At 44.5% G+C, this 23,069-nt stretch overlaps 1 protein-coding gene across 2 annotated transcripts in view; it reads right to left on the reverse strand.

The window, feature by feature from the left end:
* LOC134337387 (interleukin-27 subunit beta-like) overlaps nucleotides 1-12,146 on the reverse strand; it is a 29,198-nt gene extending 17,052 nt beyond the window's left edge. Inside the window, exons 1-2 of one of the 2 annotated variants that reach the window (XM_063032351.1) lie at nucleotides 12,057-12,076; nucleotides 4,042-4,134 (exon numbers count right to left, since the gene is read on the reverse strand). The gene's annotated coding sequence lies outside the window, so the exon portion shown is untranslated. Of the gene's footprint in view, nucleotides 1-4,041; nucleotides 4,135-12,056 lie in introns of both variants that reach the window. The other variant, XM_063032350.1, reaches the window with a different exon arrangement.
* Between the last annotated feature and the right edge of the window lie 10,923 nt (nucleotides 12,147-23,069).

A 23,069-nucleotide genomic window follows, 5' to 3' on the forward strand; every position in this document is an offset into this window, starting at 1 on the left:
AGATAATAATCTGTTTTCTTGTTCTTGCCACCAAAGTGGATAACCTCATATTTATCCACATTAAATTCAATCTGCCATGAATTTGCCCACTCACCCAACCTATCCAAGTCACCCTGCATCCTCTTAGCATCCTCCTCACAGCTAACACTGCCACCCAGCTTCGTGTCATCTGCAAACTTGGAGATGCTGCATTTAATTCCCTTGTCTAAGTCATTAATATATATTGTAAACAACTAGGGTCCCAGCACTGAGCCTTGCGGTACCCCACTAGTCACTGCCTGCCATTCTGAAAAGGTCCTGTTTACTCCCACTCTTTGCTTCCTGTCTGCCGACCAATTCTCTATCCACATCAATACCTTACCCCCAATACCGTGTGCTTTAAGCTTGCACACTAATCTGTGTGGGACCTTGTCAAAAGCCTTTTGAAAATCCAAGCATACCACATCCACTGGTTCTCCCCTATCCACTCTACTAGTTACATCCTCAAAAAATTCTATGAGATTCGTCAGACATGATTTTCCTTTCACAAATCCATGCTGACTTTGTCCGATCATTTCACCGCTTTCCAAATGTGCTGTTATCACATCCTTGATAACTGACTCCAGCAGTTTCCCCACCACCGACGTTAGGCTAACCGGTCTATAATTCCCCGGTTTCTCTCTCCCTCCTTTTTTAAAACGTGGAGTTACATTAGCCACCCTCCAATCCTCAGGAACTAGTCCAGAATCTAACGAGTTTTGAAAAATTATCACTAATGCATCCACTATTTCTTGGGCTACTTCCTTAAGCACTCTAGGATGCAGACCATCTGGCCCTGGGGATTTATCTGCCTTCAATCCCTTCAATTTACCTAACACCACTTCCCTACTAACATGTATTTCGCTCAGTTCCTCCATCTCACTGGACCCTCTGTCCCCTACTACTTCTGGAAGATTATTTATGTCCTCCTTAGTGAAGACAGAACCAAAGTAATTATTCAATTGGTCTGCCATGTCCTTGCTCCCCATAATCAATTCACCTGTTTCTGTCTGCAGGGGACCTACATTTGTCTTTACCAGTCTTTTCCTTTTTACATATCTATAAAAGCTTTTACAGTCCGTTTTTATGTTCCCTGCCAGTTTTCTCTCATAATCTTTTTTCCCCTTCCTAATGAAGCCCTTTGTCCTCCTCTGCTGAACTCTGAATTTCTCCCAGTCCTCAGGTGAGCCACTTTCTCTGGCTAATTTGTATGCTTCTTCTTTGGAATTGATACTATCCCTAATTTCTCTTGTCAGCCACGGGTGCACTACCTTCCTTGATTTATTCTTTTGCCAAACTGGGATGAACAATTGTTGTAGTTCATCCATGCAACCTTTAAATGCTTGCCATTGCATATCCACCGTCAATCCTTTAAGTGCATTTGCCAGTCTGTCTTAGCTAATTCACATCTCATACCTTCAAAGTTACCCCTCTTTAAGTTCAGAACCTTTGTCTCTGAATTAACTATGTCACTCTCCATCTTAATGAAGAATTCCACCATATTATGGTCACTCTTACCCAAGGGGCCTCTCACGACAAGATTGCTAATTAACCCTTCCTCATTGCTCAAAACCCAGTCCAGAATAGCCTGCACTCCAGTTGGTTCCTCGACATGTTGGTTCAAAAAACTATCCCGCATACATTCCAAGAAATCCTCTTCCTCAGCACCTTTACCAATGTGGTTCACCCACTCTACATGTAGATTGAAGTCACCCATTATAACTGCTGTTCCTTTATTGCACGCATTTCTAATTTCCTGTTTAATACCATCTCCGACCTCACTACTACTGTTAGGTGGCCTGTACACAACTCCCACCAGCGTCTTCTGCCCCTTAGTGTTACGCAGCTCTACCCATATCGATTCCACATCTTCCCGGCTTATGTCCTTCCTTTCTATTGCGTTAATCTCTTCTTTAACCAGCAACGCCACCCCACCTCCCCTTCCTTCACATCAATACCTTACCCCCAATACCGTGTGCTTTAAGCTTGCACACTAATCTGTGTGGGACCTTGTCAAAAGCCTTTTGAAAATCCAAATATACCACATCCACTGGTTCTCCCCTATCCACTCTACTAGTTACATCCTCAAAAAATTCTGAGATTCGTCAGACATGATTTTCCTTTCACAAATCCATGCTGACTTTGTCCGATGATTTCACTGCTTTCCAAATGTGCTGTTATCACATCTTTGATAACTGACTCCAGCATTTTCCCCACCACCGATGTCAGGCTAACCGGTCTATAATTCCCCGGTTTCTCTCTCCCTCCTTTTTTAAAAAGCGGGGTTACATTAGCCACCCTCCAATCCTCAGGAACTAATTCAGGAAGAGAAAGAAAGGAGTTGGGTCTAGTGTAGGTGGATCGGAAAGTGAGGGAAGAGAAGTTGAGGAGAAGGGCCCGAGGGCAAAATTGCTAAATATAGTGGTAAGATTTGAGAGGGAAGGGGGAGTAAAGAAAATCGATCTACTTAAGCTAACAAAAATTATCAGAGGACAAGAAGGGGAAGTGAACCATGCAAGAATTTTAGGAGATGGAAACCTACTGATAGGATGTAAAACTGAAGAGCAGATGGAAAAGGCATTGAGAGTGACGAATGTTGGGAAAGTCAAAGTGTCCAGGGTTGTAAGAGTTGGAGCACAAAGGGTCAATGGTTGCAAGGGGGTGATCTTCAGGGTTCCCCTCGGTGTTAATATGAAGGAGCTAGTGGAGAACCTGAGGGTGAGGAATAGTTCAGTGAAGAGTGTGAAAAGAATGACAAGGGGAGCAGAGAAAAGGGAGACTGAAACCGTTCTGGTAGAATTTGAGGATAAGATGCCGCCAAAGGAGTTATATTTGGGATTTCTAAGGTACAATGTAAGAGAATATATATCAAAACCTATGGGGTGTTTCAATTGTCAGGAGTTTGGGCATGTGGCCAAAGCGTGCAAAGGAAAGAGAAGATGTGCAAGGTGTGGTATGGAAAATGTGGAGAGGGAGTGAGACCAAAGTGCTGTAACTGTGGAGGTAACCATAGTGTAGTGGACTGGGGATGTGAAGTGTTGAAAAAAGAGCTGGAGGTGCAGCAGATAAGGGTGAAGGAAAAAGTCTCATATGCCGAGGCAGTCAAGCTGGCAGGACAGAAGAAAATGAATGAGGGAGGATGTAGCAAAGAGCAAGCGGCAGCTAAAGAAAGGCAAGATGAGAAGAATGCATGGCTAGAGAAGAAGAAATTGGTGACCTTTATAGCAGGAGTGGTAAACACAACTTATGAGATCAAATCTAAAACTGAAAGGATTCAGATTATTGTGAAAGCTGCAGAGCACCATTTGGGTTTGATCGGATTAAAATGGGAAGAAGTAAACGATGAACTCAGTACAGTCAAGTCAAGAGGCAGTATGTGTGGGTTGATATTACTAATAAAGCTACTTCTTCAATAGAATGCAAGAAGCCTGATTGCTAATGGACAAGATTTCAAGCAGTTTATAGCTAGTAGGAGAGAAAAGCTAGATGTTGTGTGTATCCAGGCGACCTGGTTAAAACCTAATTTAGATTTTGTTTTATATAGTTATGAGGCAGTAAGGCGAGACAAGGGGGTGGGGTGGGGAGGAAGGTGTGTAACTTACGTAAAGCAAGGTATTCCTTATAGAATACTAGGCGTAGGAAGTGAACAAGGGTATGTGGTAGTAAAAGTATGGGCTGAAAGGAAAGAGTTGGTGATTGTGAATTATTATAATCCATGCAAAAGACTAGTTAAACAAACTTGAGGAGATAGAAGGGCAGAATAGTAGTAACGTTGTTTGGTGTGGTGATTTTAATGGACATAATGTATTATGGGGGAGTGACAGAACAGACATCAATGGTCGGGTAATAGAGGAGTTGCTAGATGAGAAGTATTTAGTGTACCTAAATGATGGCAGTAGTACTAGAATTGATGTTAATACAGGTAAAGAATCTGTGCTTGATCTTACATTAGTATCAAACTCCATTGCATCAGTGTATGATTGGTTAGTGTACCAAGAAGGAACTGTAGGGAGTGATCATTACCCAATCTGGTGCAAGATAAATATTTCTGCCTCATTGGTCACAGAGAATACAGGTGGGAAATGGATCCTTGAGAAAGCCAATTGGGAGAAATTTCTGGAAAAAAAGTGATAGATATCTAAGTCAGGTCAGTGATGGAATGGACACAGAAACTCTTGACAGCATACTAAAACAAGGTGTAACATCAGCTGCATTAGAACCCATTCCTAAAAGTAAAGGAAGAATAAAGAAGAGAATAATACCATGGCGGGATGATAATTGTAAGGAAGCAGTGAGAAATGGAAATAAGGCATTTAAACTGGTTAAAAGAATTCATAACTTCCAACATATGATTCAGTACAAACGAGCTCAGGCAGTAGTGAGGAGGACAATAAGACATGCGAAAAGGACGCACTGGAGAAAGTATTGTGATTCAATCGGAAACACAACTCAAGTAGGAGAGGCGTGGGGGATGATAAAAAGGATGGGAGGGGACAGGCGCGAGTGGAGGTACCCAGTTCTGGTTGATGGAAATGTGACTGCAGTAACAAATAAGGAAAAGGCAGAGTTGTTGGCAAACACTTTTGTTATGGTACATAGTTCCGATAATTTGTCTCAGAAGGGAAGAAGAAGTAGAGAGAGAACAAAAGCTGAAAATATGGAGGCTTTATGTAGGAAAACTAACCTTGACGGTGTGCAAGATGTCCCTTTCAGCAAGGGAGAATTAAGAAAGGCACTAGATAGAACAGGAAAGATTGCGCCAGGTAAAGATGAAATGTGTTATAGTATGATAAAACACTTGAGTGAAGGAAGTCTGGAGAAACTACTGCTTCTGTATAACAAAGTCTGGGATGAAGGGAGAATACCAGGGAGCTGGAAAGAGGCAATAACTATTCCAATAAGGAAACCTGGGAAAGGTGCCAGCAGGCCAGAAAACTACAGGCCAATTGCCTTGACGTCACATGTATGTAAACTTATGGAACGTATGATTAACGAGAGGTTAATGTACTTCTTGGAAAGTAGAGGTATGGTGGCTACGGATCAAAGCGGGTTCAGGAAAGGAAGGAATACTGCGGATCCAGTGTTGTGTCTAGAGGATGAAATAAGAAAAGCTCAGGTAAATAAAGAGACAGAGGTTGCAGTTTGTTTTGATGTTGAGAAAGCTCGTGATATGTTATGGAAGGAGGGGCTCCTAATCAAGCTACATTTAATGGGAATCGGGGGAGGGGGATATTCAATTGGGTTAAGGACTTTTTAAACGGGAGAACTATTCAGGTGAAGATAGGATCAGAGCTATCAAGCCAATATGTTGTAGAAAACGAGACGCCTCAGGGGAGTGTAGTGAGTCCAACATTATTCTCCATTTTGATAAGTGATATATTCGTAAGTATTCCAACGGAAGTGGGGAGGTCATTGTTTGCAGATGACGGGGCTTTGTGGAAAAGAGGGAGAAATATTGAACATATAGTGACAAAAATGCAAGATGGAATTAATCAAGTTGAAGAGTGGGGGACAAAGTGGTGTGTTAAATTTTCAGTGGAGAAGACAAAAGCCATGTTCTTTACAAGGAAAAAGTTCAGGGGACTTAATTTGAATCTGTATGGAAGTAACCTGGAGAGGGTTGAAAGTTTTCGGTTTTTGGGAGTGCACTTTGACTTGAGATTAACATGGAGAGAACATGTTAGAAATGTAGTTACTAAATGTAAAAATGTGATAAATGTCATGAGGTGTCTTGCTGGATTGGAATGGGGTGCTGATTTTGCATCACTGAAGTATATTTATGTAGCATTAATAAGATCAAGATTAGACTATGAAAGTATTGTATACAGGTCAGCAGCAAAATCTGTGCTGGCAGAACTGGATATCGTGCAAGCTCGGGCTCTAAGGGTGTGCTTGGGAGCAGTTAGAACTTCCCCAGTGTGTGCACTCCAGGTTGAAGCAAATGAAATGCCATTGGGGCTACAGCTTAAACAGCTGGAGGACAATTACTGGATTAACTGAAGGGGGCATGGTGATAGCCATCCTACAAAAAGGGTGTTGCAGACATGCTGGGAGAAGGAGAAGACACAAAAAGAAAGTTTTGGCTGGACAGGAGAGCAAACAGCAAAAGATATGGGTGTATACGATAAAGAGTTTTGTCCAAGTGTGGTGTGGCCTGTCAGACCATTCTGGGTATTAGAAAATCCCTCTATAGATTTGGAATTGCTTAAGATTAAACACAGTAATAAGATGGCTGATATACTTAGTGAGTATCGTAGTTATAGGGAATGTAAACATAAAGGCATGCAGATTTTTACAGATGGATCAAAGGATTCAGAAACAGCTGCAACAGGGTCTGCAATTGTTGTACCAAGTTATCAAGTGGAAATTAGCAAGAGAACACCTGATTGCTTGAGTGTATATGCAGTTGAAATGTTTGCCATACTGTTAGCACTAGAATGGAGTGAGCAGGTTGATTGTAATAATATTGTGATATGTAGCGATTCTGTATTGGCCCCTGCAAGCATTAATGCGGGTACCACTAGTGGTCACCAGGATCTGCTTTATGAAATCCTGTTTGCAAATTCAAGACTGTCTAGACAAGGCAAAAATATCACATTCATGTGGGTTCCAGCACATGCAGGTATTATGGGAAATAAGACAGCAGATAAGCTGGCAAAAGCAGCAGTCAAAAAAGGATCTATACAGGTCAATATTAAACTATCAAAATCAGAGGGGAAGAGCATATTGTGGAGAAGGATAAATCAACAGTGGTAGCAGCATTGGGATAGAGCAATAAAAGGAAGACATTTACATTCAATTCAGAACAGAGTAGATCTGGGAAGAAGTAGGGGAGTAAAGTGGAAGGAGCAAGTAATTATAAGTAGACTGAGAATTGGGCACAGCAACCTTAATGGCACTCTGGCCATCATAAATAAGCATCCAACAGGTTTTTGCCATCTGTGTCAGGAGACTGAAACAGTAGAGCATATCCTTATTTCATGCCAGAAATTTGCACAGGAAAGGCAACAAATGTTACAATTATGCAAAATAGGACTGGTAGAGAACAGTGTTAAAGGTTTATTGGAATGTGGGGAGAGTGATCAGAGGAGGAAATGGTTGTTTAGTTTTTTAAGGGCGACAGGACTGGAGAGACGGTTTAAAGTGAATGGACAATGAGGGACAAGAAATCCTGAAGATGGCAGTAATGCAACAGTGTGGATGCCACCTGCCGTAAAAACTAGAAGAAGGAGTAGAAGAAAAAAAAATTGTTGTTGATGCTGGATTGTTTATGTCCAAACCCCCTGTCTGTATCCCTTCTCTGCTCATTCCTCCTGAAGCCTTGGCCTGTAATCAGCGTCTGAAGCCTTGCCTCACCTGTAACCTTGCCTGCAAACTTTCCCTGCACTGTTGTCAAGTTCAGCTGCTGGAGCAAGACAAGGAACGGTCTATTGTTGTTTTGACCTGTCTCTGTGTCCACACCTTCACTAGGTAGGCCCAGCCATTTGCTGCTACCTGTGTTGGGAACCATCTCTGTGTCCACGCCTTTGCTAGGTAGGTCCGGCTGTTTGCCGCTACCTTGAACTGGGAACCCTCTCTGTGTCCACTCCTTCACTAGGTAGATCTGGCTGTTTGCCGCTATCTTGAGTGGAGAACTGTCTCAGTGTTCTGTGTACGACTCCCAGCCCTATATCCTGCTCCCCAGGAAGGGTCCTGACTCTGTGTTCCATGTCTCTGCACTCCTGTCTCTCCCTCAACCAAGGCTCTGCATTCCGAGGTTCCTGTTTCCCAACACCACGTCATGTCTTCACCTAAGTCCGAGCCCAAGTCAAGACCCAGGTTCTGGGTCCTTCTCCAGTCTCTGGCTCAGAGTCCGAACCCAAACCTCATCATGTCCTCGCCTCGAGGAACCCAAGCCTCGTCATGTCCTCACCTCAAGGAACCCAAGACATGTCCAGTCCTGTAGCCACGTCATGTCCTCGCCTAGTTCTGGGGTCCGAGCCCAAGTCAAGACCCAGGTCCTGGGTCCTTGTCCAGTCTCTGGCTCGGAGTCCAAGCCCAGGCTCCTAGTTCCCAGTTCCTCATCCTGGTCCCGCTCGCCTAGCCAATGTCCTAGCCCAAGTCTGTGTTCTTGTCCCAGGTCCTAGTCTGCATCCAGTCATGTCCCTAACTCTAGTCTCTAGTACTGTCCTGTTCCTAGTACTTCAGCGTCTGTGTCTTGCATTTGGGTCTGCCACCAGCGCCCCTCTATGACATTACGTCCTTATCATCTTATCTCTTCACCTGCCCATCAACTCCCTCTGGTGTTCCTCCCCCTTTTCTTTCTTCCATAGCCTTCTGTTCTCTCCTATCAGATTCCCTCTCCTCCAGTCCTGTATCTCTTCCACCAATCAACTTCCCAGCTCTTTACTTCACCTTTACTCAGACTCCTTATTTTCTTATCCAGCCCTGATGAAGGGTCTCAGCCTGAAACGTCGACTGTACTCTTTTTAATAGATGCTGCATGGCCTGCTGAGTTCCTCCAGCATTTTGTGTGTGCAGCTTATCTTGCATAATGTGGCAGCTGGATCAGATCAAAAACAACTAGTAGGCTAAAGCTTTTCAAATCTGTTTATTCACAAATGTAAGGGGACCAGGTGATACTGAGTGCTCATGCCCAAGTTCAGAGATACTACAGGTGCAGCATGTCAGGTGCCGGGTGGTAAAGGGAAACAGAAACAGGTGGCGGTGCAGTGTGTCAGGACTGTAGAAGAACAATGTCACCCAGAGGTTAAGTCACTAGTACACAGGATGAAATGGCAAGTAGCAACACCAGTGCAGAAGGACTGGCATTTCAGCAAGACAGCAGGTTACTACAATATGCAGAGGGACAGCAAGACTGCGCTCTGTGGCTCCACAACCTGAGACTGAGTCATCATCTGAGTACCCAGGAGCCTTGGTTTGCTGAAAACCTGAGAAAGTCCACCTGAAATAACTTCTTACTCCTGCATTTGAAGAACGGGTTCTGACAGTCTGGAACTGGAATATTTACGCCGCAGCTTAACCTGTAACCTTTAATTTTAACTTCTGTGTCAATTGTGATTAATGAGAAATTATTAACCTTCTTCTGTTCAAATCAGGGTTGACTCTGATGGTTGGAAGTTTTGTGTTTCAGAAGAATCTACCTTCTGTATCAGCTGCACGCTGGATGCACCCTTCGTCGATGGATAGTCATCGTATTTCCACATGGGCTCCTACTGCCTCCCTGTGTATAGTACAGCCACAACAACCTGCACAGTACCATCTGCACCACACCACTCACCATACACTCCCATGTACATTATTGCTGTTGTTCTAGATCCAAGCTCTGTTCTTCTTCTTTCATCTCACTTTTTCCTCTTCCCCCTTTTCCCTTTCCTAAATTCAGATGCTCCCACAAATTCTGTGTCCAGGCTGCTCATTCCCAGCCTTCCACTGCTGTGCCTCATTATTTGCTTTCATTTCCAGAATCATTCTGTAAAAGGACCTTGCTACTGCTTTCTGGTGCGTAGTAACTGAATGTGTCCCATTCTTTCCCATTCAGCGTGCCTACTGGCAGCCAATTTTCCAGCATCATTCGTCCCCTTAATTCCACTTTTTCCGAGTCCACATTGGAACAAGCTCTCCTCTGCACCTTCAGAGATAGATTGGCCTGCTGAGTGATGTGCCAACAACAATCTTGCACTCAGTGTCAGCAAGCCCAAGGAATAGACCAACAAGGGGAAGTTAAGAGAACATATACCAGTCCTCACTGAGAGGTCAGCGATGGAAAAAATGTGGGCAGCTTCAAGTTCCTGGATGTCATCGTCACAGGGGATCTATCCTGTGCCCAACACAGGAAGGGAAGGAGCCAAATCAGAGGCTATACTTCATCAAGAGTTTGAGGAGCTTTGTTAAGTCATCTAAGACTCTTACAAATTTCTATAGCTGTATGGTGGAGAGCATTCTGACTGGTTGCATCACTGCCTGGTCCGCAGGCTCAGTGCACAAGAGGGTTATGAACTCAGTCTTCTCCATCATGGACCCAATGCTCTCCACCATTGAGGGCATATTTAAAAGGTAATGCCTCAACAAGGCAGCATCTATCATTATGGGCCCTCACTATCTGGGATATGCCCTCTTCAAATTCCTAGCATCAGGGAGGAGGTACTGGAGCTTAAAGACCCACACTCAGTGTCTTAGGAACAACTTCTTCCCTTCCACCATCAGATTTCTGAAAGGTCCATGAATGCTACCTCGCCATTCCACCTTTGTATTGTTCATTAATTTATAACTTACCGTACATTTTTATATTTTGCACTGTATGATTGCTACAAAACACCAAACTTCATGACACATGTCAGTGATAATTAACCTGATCCTAATTTAGAGTCCCAACTGTGTGGCTTCTGGCTCAACGTTGATAATATTTCTGGAGTCAATAGTTTGCCAAATCTGAAGCTCACAAAGACTTTCACGCTATTTCCCCATGTATGCCCTCTCTTCCACTTTGCTCCTTTTACTAGTTTTCTCATTCCCACCTCTGACATCTCAAGTTCAAACGTCTTTAACCATTCACCCAGTTTAGCTCAAGCATTTTCACAGCCATCTAACTCTCACCAGAACAACTGTATTCAAAGATTATGCTGACGAACAAAGATAACTCCTGCAGTCATTTTTCCACCACCTCCTTCACACCAAACACTAGTAAAAGCATAAGGAACTCACAGACTTATTTGACACAATTAATGAGACTCCCGTTCCCTGATCCACTGGCCTTAAAATTCTAATTGCATTCTGGCCAGCCTCCTCTGTACTTGTCCTTATCCAAGTCTTTTTCACCCATTGCACTTATTCCTTCTGAAATACACTGGTTCTCACTCCACCAGCTCTGAAATTCTAAAACCTTCATCTTTGTGTTCCAGATCCAACATGGATCTCATCCACCCTCCCCATAGTCTCCACAACCTCTTCCAGTTTCTCTAACCTTTAAGGTCTGTGCACTCCTGCAAACGTGGTCTCTTAGGTGTTCCCAGGTTTAATCTCAGTTGCCTTGGCTTAAAGTGCTGCCATTCTACAACTCAACTCCTCTATTAATCCACCTCTCTCTCTTCATCTAATGGTACTCCTTAAAATCTAACCCTTTGCCCAAATCTTTAAACATTTCCTCTGATATCTGCTTCAGTTGTTCAGTATGAAATAAGGACATTTTTTTGGTATTGTAAGTAGTTGCGGGTTCTGAGTATGTTAGTGGAAGTGAAACAGTTTTAATGAAGCTCCTTGTGAAAATAAGCCAAGAGTATAAGCTGTCCTGGACTTGATACTGGTGCCTGATGTTGAACAGGGAATATTACAGAGTTATTTTTGTGCTTTCCTGCTGAAACACCTCTGAAGAGTGAACAAGCTTCATTTGTTCTTTATTCTTCCTGGCCTTAAAGTGCCTGATGTTGGCACTGAAAGGCCAAATTAAATTTCAGTTTCAGTTTCCTGGCAGACACACTAAGAGCCATCAGACTGTTGTAATCTGGGAGACTGTTCCTTTCTGATGGATATTATTTGTAGAACTACTTTCTACTATGTGAGGTGCAGATAATGCACTACATTTACACCTCAAAATTGCATTGCAACAGGTGTTCACAAGCTATTAACTTCATTTTCATGAGTGAAGAGATTCCATCACACCCCCCATCAAACTGTTCAACAATTATAGAGAAATACACTGAATATACAGGCCATTTGTCCTGATCAACTCAAGCATTCTGGAGTCTAGAAAGTAAATGGAGAGAACACAATGTACACATTTTGACCACGACTGGAACCTCATAGATTCCTTACCAGCTCACATTACCATATTGCATTAACTACAGAACTCTCCCGGCATGTACAAAATATAACTTGTTTTCATCAAAACTTTCCAACATCATTTACTGAGGAAAGTTACATTAAGTGATAAAATCACATTGTTTTACTTAGTCTTGGTACATGTTTCATCTGCTCAACACCCAACTCTTTTTCGTTGCAAATCTAATTGCAAAGGCAAATATTGAAATATTGCTACTTACTCTTTCAGGGAAGGTTTGCTGCAATACTCTCTTTGCTGCAGTAGACTACTTGGCAACTACTGACAAATTCCTGATACTTATAGAGGTTTTATTTTCTTATCTAGATTGTGACTAGCATGAATATTTACTTTGAGATTTCCTGAAAGTCTGCTGTGATTGCCTGAAGATTTTACACGCTGAAGGATGTTTTGACATCAGAGGGAGCTAAGTAGTTATGGCGCCCAAAGGCCACTCCTTTGCTTGCATCTTCGAAAACAGCTCTATTTCCATCTTTAATATCTCTATTTTTCCCTTTCAGGGTTCTTTTGAAGACCCTGACCTGGAGTTACACAATCGGCTGCTATTCGGCACACCAAAGTCTCGGCATAGATCCGCGAGGAACCGGAGGCGGGCGGATCAAGGGTCGGTGTTGCCGCAGGAGACCCGCGGGTCGTTGGGAGAGTCGGAACATCTGCTGTGTGCCTGAGGACTCGGGATCTTTGCGATCTTCAAGCACAGAGCTTCGAAAAAGCGACATAACGGACTATTAACTTCGTAAGCCAGCGAGTTGTTTGTTATGTCTCCCCGCACGTTGGAAAGTGGAGTCACCTCTTTCTCCCTTATTAGGGAGATAGAAAACCTGTGGTATGTCGAATATCGGGCGAAACGCGAAGTCTTTGGGGTAACTGCAAGTCTGTGTCTTTGCTATTGCTTTGCTCACGCTTGAGTGCTGGTAGCGGGTGTGCTTTATTTTTGCCGGTGGGGGGTTGTTGCTCGCTGCTGCTTATGCGTGGGGTGGGGGAGCTGGGGGGTCTTCGGGGGTCTAACATTTAACTGTCATTCATTCTTGGGGCACTCCTCTGTTTTTGTGGTCGGTTGCGAAGAAAAAGCATTTCAGAATGTATATTGTATACATTTCTCTGACATTAAATGTACCGTTGAACCTTTGAAAATGGTCAAAAGCATACTGAATATCACACAGATGTTGAAATTGTGCAACACTGTTACCAAAAGGATAAGTATTAAAAGGGCAGCATTTCACATCAAGGACTAAGAACTGGTCAGTTGCAATTGCATATGCTGTTACTGTACTGAACATTGATGATATAACTATCATGTAAAGTACAAACCTACACATAAGGGGTTCTGAAGCCTGGAATACACTGGTTGACTACAATAGGTTATTTTAAATGAAATAGTTCTAAAAGGGAATTAAGAATGGAGAGGTCATGCACAACTCTTGAGGGATAACATTGATGGTGAAGAAGTTGACAAGATCCTTGACTTCATATAATTTTGTTCGATAATTTCAATAGGTCATAGAAACCAGGAATCAACATGTGTATTTAAAACATGTCAAGTCAAGTCACTCTTTATTGTCATTTCCACCATAACTGCTGGTACAGTACACAGTAAAAACGAGACAATGTTTTTCAGGACCATGGTGCTACATGAACAATACAAAAACTACACTGAACTATGTTTAAAAAAAACGCAAAACTACACGACACTACAGACCTACCCAGGACTGCATAAAGTGCACAAAACAGTGCAGGCATTACAATAAATGATAAACAAGACAATAGGCACAGTAGAGGGCAGTAGGTTGGTGTCAGTCCAGGCTCTGGGTGTTGAGGAGTCTGATGACTTGGGGGAAGAAACTGTTACTAGTCTGGTCGTGAGAGCCTGAATACTTCAGCGCCTTTTGCCAGATGGTAGGAGGGAGAAGAGTTCATATGAGGGGTGTGTGGGGTCCTTCATAATGAAGTTTGCTTTACAGATGCAGCGTGTGGATGTAAATTTCTGTAATGGCAGAAAGAGAGACCATGATGATCTTCTCAGCTGACCTCACTATCAGCTGCAGGGTCTTGTGATCCGAGATGGTGCAATTTCCGAACCAGGCAGTGATGCAGCTGCTCAGGATGCTCTCAATACAACCTCTGTAGAATGTGGTGAGGATGGGGGGGGGGGGTGGGGTGGGAGATGGACTTTTCTCAGCCTTTGCAGAAAGTAGAGATGCTGCTGGGCTTTCTTTGCTATGGAGCTGGTGTTGAGGGACCAGGTGAGATTCTCCGCAGGGTGAAAACCAAGAAACTTGGTGCCTTTGCTGATAGTATATAAACATCTTACATCAACAGAGGGCCAGGAAACTCCCCATTCACAAACTCAGAATTCCATGAGACAGCTAGCTATGGAGGTCAACACCAGAAGTCAAGCCCTAAAGATCTTTGATGCAGTTCCTCAAGAAATTCGATGACATTGCATATGAAGTTAAGATGAGTGCTGTTATGTATTTGTAGGGTAAATGCACTGGGTGGAAGCATAGGCACAATTCACAACCACTGACATTGAGTTGGGGCTCCTTTAAGAGGCTGGTCTGATGTGATGACATAATGATCTGAAGCTCTTTACTGCGCTTTATGTTCTGTGTTGGGTGGACATTAAAGGAGTTATTATGGTTTTCCTTAAATTTAAAATGCCTCTGCCATTTTATTTATGTCAACCTACACTGGTGACCCCAATGCTCTTGGACAATACCAGGGTTATTGACCATATTGGCCAATGCATCAGTCTGAAACTACTGGAGTTTTGGGAGCAAAATGCCATTCCTTGTTTTGTGCAAGCCCAGGCCCAATTTGCACTGTGAGAAATCTCCACAGATGTCAGCAGATATTAGTAAGTAGTAGTATCGCTCGGTAGTTCTACGGCAGTGAGAATGTTGAGTCTGCCTGAATGTGAAAAATATCACAAGCTGAAAAGTCACCTATCATAGACTTCTGGACTATGAGAACCTGAGTGCGCCAAACAGTTGCTCTTCTTGCCCAGCCTGAGGATGCAAAGCCATCAGAGCTAATAGATCACACACTGTCTCTGCTGGGAATTCACCATCCTTGTTTTATTTTTAAGGAACTCTTTAAGCAGCAAATGCCTGAGAGCAAGTTCGCATAGTTCTCACTAATACACCCATGACGGACTATAGGGAGCTCGCTAAAATGGCTAATAGTCTACACTCAGCCAAGCAGAGGAGCATAAGTCCTCCTCCTTTCCCTGACTTAAGCCTGGTCAGCAGGGCCTCAAACACATGCAGTCCCGCAGCTGTGAAACAGTCAACAGTGAGTCTGGCCTTTACCACACTTGCTTCGGTACGAATGCTAGGAAGTGCCAACCGTCTTGCAGCTTCAACAGTGCCAGCACATTGGGACATCAAAGATCTGTGAACGCCATGGGTTCCAGCTGCCAGGGTCTTCTACTGTTCATTACGCTTGTTGTGTGACACGGGTGCTGCCAGCATCACCTATTGATCAGAAGACAAAGAGCGATGAAACATCACTGGAGGCTGCTAACAACAACAGGATCCAGACAGGTGACACTCTGCTTCAGCAGACAACGTTACACATGGGACTTCATCCTGGCTAAAGCAGCTGGATGCTGGACCTCAGCTTGGTGCAGATTTCCTGTGCCCAAGGACTGTTAGTCGATCTGCTGGCTTGTGGATAGCAAGGACTTTGGGTTGTTACCCTATCCCCCCGTAAGTTCCCCACAACAACTCTGTCAAACACATGCACCACCCCATGTGAGTTCACTTGACTGCTGGTTGAATTCCCAAACCTCACCAAGCCCACATTCACCACTGCAGTCATAAACATGTGGTCGAAAGCCACATTTCCACAACTGGCCTGCCAGTCCATGCCCATGCAAGTAGACTGGACCCAGAAAAGTTGGCAACAACTTTGTCCCTATGGTCCCTACGTCTGATTGTGGTTACCGTCCACGTGGCAATTACTGACACCGTAACAAGGTCACCACCCCTCGATCGTTACCCAGTCCCACACATCCAAGACTTTTTGGCATGTTTAGCCGCAGTCAATTTTTGCTAAAGTAGGTTTAGTTAGGGGCTAACATCAGGTGCCTGTGTGCTTGGAGGACATTCCCAAAAATGGCTATGATAACCCACATGGAAGGACTGTTTGGGGCACTGAATGGAAGTAAGGGACAGGCATAGCATTTCTGTTATTTACAGGGATCTGTGCCAGGAGGGAGGTTAGTTGTGAGGAATGAATGGGGAGGGGAATTATGGAGTGACAGATCCCTGCAGAAAGTGGAGAGTTGGGGCGGGGGGAGGGAGGTAAAGATGTGAAACATGCCGTAGGGTTTCACTGCTATGTAACATGCTGTAAGGTTTTACTGATGATGTAATAGTTTCTCTGTAGCAGCAATGTTTGGGTTATGACTAGAGATAATGGGGTTTGGAATGCTGTTGTTCTTTCTTGTGAGTCTGGAAGAGAGATTTTCACGGTCTTTTGCCGGGGAGAGATGAGGAGAGACAATGCGAATGGAGGGAGTTGGTAGACCACGGAGGGGGTGGACTAGGAGCAAGGGTCTGAAGGGCAGCGACGATCGGAGGAGGTCGATAGTGGACGACCGGCCTTATCAGTGAGCTCCAACATTGCGCAATGGACTGTTTCATGTGAATGGGCCCCTTTTCTTTTTTTTTTCGTTTTCTTTACTAACCATATAGTCAAAGTAAGAATCATAAAGCTTAATCATTTAATCGCATATTGGCTAGTTTGTTATTTTGGGGTAATGATTTGTAACAGTGGACACATTGCGCAGCATCCACCCAAACGAGATTTCTTAAGTTTGGCTGGGGGGCCGGGGGCTATCACCCCCTGTATTAAGCCGCTAGTAGAAACGAGATTTACAGATGTGTTTGTTGGTAGTATTCTGTTGAAAATGGCAGAAGTTGTGGAGAATGTTGTGTTGGATGCTGAGGCTCATGGGGTGGTAGATGAGGACAAGAGGAACTTTATCCTGGGAAGATGGTGTGAGGGTGGATGTCCAGGAAATGAAGGAGATGTGGGTGAGGGCAGCATCAATGGTGGAGGAAGGGAAACACCATTCTTTGAAGAATGAGGACATCTCTGGCGTCCTGGAAAGGAAAGCCACATCTGGGAACCGATGCAGCGGAGATGAAGGAAATGAGAACAGGGAATATTATCTTTACAGGAAACAATTGGAATCAGAAGGTTTATAAAAGATGTTGGTAGACACTTTGTCTTTAGAGATGGAGTCAGAGATATTGAGAAAGGGGAGCGAGGGGTCAGAAATAGATGATATAAATTTAAGGGCAGGGTGGAAGTTGGAAACAAAGTTGATGAAATTGACGAGTTCAGCATGGGTACATGAAGCAGTTATCAATGTAGTGGAGGAAGAGTTGAGGAGCATTACCGGGGAAGACTTAGAACATGGACTGTTCCATGTAGCCAATGAAAAGGCAGGCATAGCTGGTGCATATGGGTGCCCATGGCTATCCCTTGAATTTGGAGAAAGTGGGAGGAGGCAAAGAAAGAATTGTTTGGGATGAGGATCAGTTCTGCCAGATAGAGGAGTGTGGTGGTGAAGGGGAACTGGTTGGGTCTTCTGTTGATATCTAAATGGAGAGCTTTAAGGTCTTCTTGATGTGAGATAGAAGTATATAGTGACTGGACATCCATGGTGAAAATCGGGTGGTCAGGTCCAAGGAATTTAAAGTTGTTAAGGAGACAGAGAGGATGTGAAGTGTCACAGGTGTAGATGGGAAGGCAGTGAACCAAGAGGGATAGAATGGAGTCAAGGTATGTGGACATGAGTTCAGTGGGGGAGGAACAGGAAGAGACAGTGGGCATACCCAGAAAATCAGGCTGTGGATCTTGAGTAGGAGGTAGAAAGGAGCAGTGTAAGGGAACTATGAGCTTAGTGGCAGTAGATGGGAGTTCTCCAGAGTTAATAAGTTTAGTGACAACATTATCTTCCTGTTTCCTGCCTTACTTTCTTGTTGCACAGGGATTAATCTGGAGATTGTAACCATAGGGATTCTGCTTTTTGACTTCTTGCCGAACTCCCTAGGTTCCCTTTGCAGGATGTCATCACCCTTCCTGCCAATATCATTAGTACCGCTATGGACCATGACCGCTGACTGCTCACTTTCCCTTCCCTAATCCATGCAGTCTGAGAGGAGCTGCAGCAGGTCACACTCCCTCAATGTAGTCATCAGGGACATGGGACCTCCCACATTTCTCGAGGATCATACCACTCCACTGACTGCATTCATAGCATAGCAGTTAACACAACACTATTACAGCTCAGGGCATTAAGAGTTTGGAGTTCAATTCCAGCATCCTCTGTAAGAAAGTTTCTACATTCTTCCCATGTGTGTGTGGGTTTCCTCTGGGTGCTCTGGTTTCCTCCCACAGTCCAAAGACTGTGGTAAATTCTCAGCTGTAAATTGTTCTCTAACTAGGATAGGGTTAAATAGGTGTGTTGCTGTGTGGTGCAGCTCGCTGGGCTGGAAGGGCCTGATCAATACTGTATCTCTAAATAACTGAATAAATACAGAGGAACATGGAAGCTACAGGGTGCTAGCTGTCCAGCGGATGAGTCTGTGGAACGTTCTACAGTGGAGTTACCGGGGATGATACTGATAAGGCAATCCACGGGAGAAGAGGTGTTGTAAACCTAAGCTTTTAAAACCCAGAGCTGCTTGAGTCATCTGCTAGAAAGGCCACCTCTCGTCCATCAATATCTAGTCTTCCATCAATGATGTGGGAGAATGGTGCTGAAAATGTCATTAGTTGGTGCTTTTTAATTCAATTTAGAGTTGTTTTACAAGTACTGTTGACAATGTTTGCTTTTGTGTTGCTCTTTACTAGACCAATCTCTGGAAAGAGTGGATTCCCTTGAAGCAATATTGCACAAGCTAGATTTGTATCTGCTGGAGATTACAGTGGAGGGTGGCTTGATCAAACTTTGGATCCTGAGGTGTGTTGACAAGATGGGTAGGTGAGGATGTTGTCTCTTATTAGAGAATCTTGAACCAAGAGGCACTATTTAAAAATGAGAGGGTCACTCAATTAAAACAAAGATTTAAAAGAAAAACAGGCATTTTTTTTCCTCTCGGAGGATCATCAGTCTTTGGAACTATCTTCCTCAAAGGGTTTTAGAACAGAGTCTCTATGGCACAGGTAGATATTCCTTGATAAGGAAGGAGGTGAAGGATTACCACAGACAGTTTTGAGGCTGCCATCAGATCAACCATAACCTCAAGGGCTGAATGGCCTATTCCTGTTCCTTCATAAATCTGTGTGTATTGCATATATAATTCTCTTGAATTATAAAGAGAGGTTTGTCAAGCTAGATCTTTATTCCTTGGAACATAGGAGAACGAGAACCACCCAGAACTAGGAGGCACAGGTTTATGATGAGAGGGGAATGATTTAGAAGAAACCTGAGGTGTAACTTTTTTCACACCAAGGGAGGTAAGTATATGGAATAAGCAGCCACAGGAAGTAGTTGGGGTAGGTATAATAGTGTTATTTAAGAAGCACCTAGAAATGTACATGGAGAGGTGGGACAGACACAGGAAATTGGGATTAGCTGTGATCAGTGTGGACTGGTTGCACCAGAGGCCCTGTATCAGAGCTGTATTGTTCTATGACTCTATATTTGTGCCAAAGAGAAAGTTACGGTGAACAGCAACAGAGAAAGAAATGATGTGAACTACAAACGTGATAATGAAGTCAGAGAAAAAACAAGAGGAAATCTGCAGATGTTGCAAAGACATGACTGAGGGCGCACCCAAGTGCAGGAAACAGGATCCATCCAGGGGGTCAGTGTGGACATGGTGGAGGATTACAAATACCTGGGGATACGAATTGACAATAAACTGGACTGGTCAAAGAACACTGAGGCTGTCTGCAAGAAGGGTCAGAGCCGTCTATTTCCTGAGGAGACTGAGGTCCTTTAACATTTGCCGGACGATGCTGAGGATGTTCTACGAGTCTGTGGTGGTCAGTGCTATCATGTTTGCTGTTGTGTGCTGGGGCAGCAGGCTGAGGGTAGCAGATACCAACAGAATCAACAAATTCATTCGTAAGGCCAGTGATGTTGTGGGGATGGAACTGGACTCTCTGATGGTGGTGTCTGAAAAGAGGATGGTGTCTAAGTTGCATGCCATCTTGGTCAATGTCTCCCATCCACTACATAATGTACTGGGTGGGCACAGGAGTACATTCAGCCAGAGACTCATTCCTCCAAGATGCAACACAGAGCGTCATAGGAAGTCATTCCTGCCTGTGGCCATCAAACTTTACAACTCCTCTCTTGGAGGGTCAGACACCCCAAGCCAATTGGCTGGTCCTGGACTTATTTCATAATTTACTGGCATAACTTACATATTACTATTTAACTATTTATGGTGTTATTACTATTTATTATTTATGGTGCAACTGTAACAAAAACCAATTTCCCCCAGGATCAATAAAGAATGACTATGACTATGACTATGACTAGGACACAGGCATGGAGACAGTGTCGCGAGGCACTAGCACAGTCGCGAACGTGGAGCAGATACCCCGGAGAGTCTTGACTCGGAGACAAGGTTCACATGGAATATCCAGGGAATGGTGCAGAGCTAGGAACTAACAGTCCTAAGGGATCAGGAAGTGAGATTTACACACACTAGAATTGATCGATGAACTGGCAGCTCATTGCTATGAAGCCAGGATTCTTATCCTGCATTCCCTGATGGAAACCAGATGTGCTGTAATTAATGGAACTGGGAACAATTGGAAATCAGCCAAGGGGAATAAGGCCCAATCAAGGGGATAATAGCAAGATGGGGAATTGCCAGATGGGACCATGACAGTACCCCCAGTCCCTGCTCAATGGGAGCCTCCAGGCTTGTCCGGGTGGTTCCGATGGAAGTCCTGGATGAGGGAAGGGTCCAGGATGAAGGAGCGGGGAACCCAGGAACGCTCCTCTGGGCTGTACCCTTCCCAGTTGACCAGGTATTGGAGGCCCCTGCCCCGACGGTGCACATCCGGACAGTGTATGCCGGATGGTTGTCGATGATCCGGGCGGGTGGAGGGGTTTCGCTCGGAGGACACAGGGGACTGACGGAAACTTGTTTTAATTGGGAAATATGAAAAATAGGGTGGATGTGCATAGACTTAGGTAGCTTAAGTCCTACTGCTGTGAGGTTGATGATACTTTCGACTTCGAAAGGTCCCAGGAAGTGAGGGGCGAGTTTCTTAGTGTGACGGAGTCCTGAATTACCCCTATGAACTGCGCTTTTGAAAAGCGAGAGAGAGACAGAGAGAGAGAGAGATATTTAACACTGGCGTCTTGTTTTTAAGAGAGAGAGAAAGAAAGAAAGAGGGAGAGAGAGAGAGACGAAAACTGCTTTGGGATGGTGTTATGAACCCTAAGGTTCATGTTTCCTGTGGACTGTCACATTAAGGCACGATGAAGAACTGGGAGTAACTTTTGGATTTCTGCTGAGTTTGGGGAGAGAGGGCACCGAGCAGCTTGTAAGTCGCTATGGTGACCGAGGGCAGCATTATTTGATGGACAATCGATGTTATAGTTTCTCTGGAGCGTGTGTATACTTTCCAAGGACATGGCCTGCTTGTACATTCTTACACAGACAAAGGAAGGAGGAGTTATTTGAGAGACAGTTGGTACTCAGTACGGTGAGATAAATAGGAGGTCAGATGATAGACCTGCAACTCATGTTTCTGGACACTGAATGAGCTTTGTTGTGCCCACAGGAAAAGTGGGTTTTTGGAGGATCAATCAGGCGGATCGACCAGTGGTTCTTGCAGTGAGAAAAGCGATTGACCGGTGGGGAGTTGTCCATGTGTCCACCCTTGCCTGGGTTGATGATTCCACCACAGAAGAACGGTCCCCTTTGTTGAAGTCACAGTCGGTGACTTTTAAAGGATTGCAGAGGACAACAAGAAGATCGGCGTCAGCTCACCTGAAGACTCAAATCTCTCCCTCTCTCTCTCTCTCTCCATCACTACTCAACTTAATACCACGAACTGAACTGAACTTTACTCATCACCATAAGACTGTATCTATTTACCCCTAGACTTGAAGAAGGTTAGTTTTCCTATATATTCCACACTTACTTATATATAATCATTGCTAACCTGTTTGATTTATCTGCATTTATATTACTGTATTGCGTAGTTACTAATAAATATCATTGGTTAATAGCAATAACCGGACTCCAAAATGTTTTCCATTTCTGCTGGTTCTTTAACCTGTCACGTGGTACGTGACACTTAGGGTCGTTCTTGAGTGGAATGTCTTTGGACGATAGCCACACCTTCTGCCCAGGTCGATACTCAGGCGCCGGAGTCCGATGGCGATTGGCAATCCTCCGGTTGCGATCGGCTGATCAGAGCAGGGCCATGCGTGTGTCCTCCCAAACCTTGCGACACCGATCGATATGGGCCTGCACAGACAGCAGCGCAATCTCCTCTTCTTGAGCGGGAAACAGCGGGGATTGGTACCCAAGGGAGCATTCAAAGGGAGATCTTCTGGTGGCCATACTAACCAGAGAGTTGTGGGTGTACTCTACACACGCTAGGTGGTCACTCCAGGTAGACGGGTTGTTGGTTGTTATGCAGCGTAATGCTGCCTCCAAATCCTGTTTGACCCATTCCTTTTGCCCGTTCGTCTGTGGGTGGAAGCCAGATGACAGGCTGACCGAGGCCCCGAAGGCTTGACAGAAAGCCTTCCACTCCTGCGAGATCAATTGGCGACCTCGATCGGAGATGATGTCCACGGGGATTCCGTGGAGGCGGAAGATATGGCGGACGAGAAGATCTGCGGTCTCCTGAGCAGAAGGGAGTTTAGGGAGGGCTACAAAGTGCACCGTCTTAGAGAACCGGTTTACCACAGTGAGTACGATGGTGTTTCCGTGTGAAAGGGGTAGACATTTGACAAAGTCTAGGGCAATGTGCGACCAAGGATGACTAGGAACAGGTAGGGGATGAAGTAATCCCGCAGCACCGATGGGAGGCTTTTCTACGGGCACTGACGGAACATGCAGAGATATAGGAACTGGTGTCCGCCTTCATGGAAGGCCACCAAAAGTGTCTTTTCAGGAGAGCCAGGGCCCGATGACTCCTGGGGTGGCAGGCAAACCGAGATGTGTGCCCTCACTGAAGAACCTGAGATCTGACGGAATCAGGAACAAAAGGACGA

Source organism: Mobula hypostoma, chromosome 24, assembly GCF_963921235.1.
Source record: "Mobula hypostoma chromosome 24, sMobHyp1.1, whole genome shotgun sequence".
NCBI lineage: Eukaryota > Metazoa > Chordata > Chondrichthyes > Myliobatiformes > Myliobatidae > Mobula > Mobula hypostoma.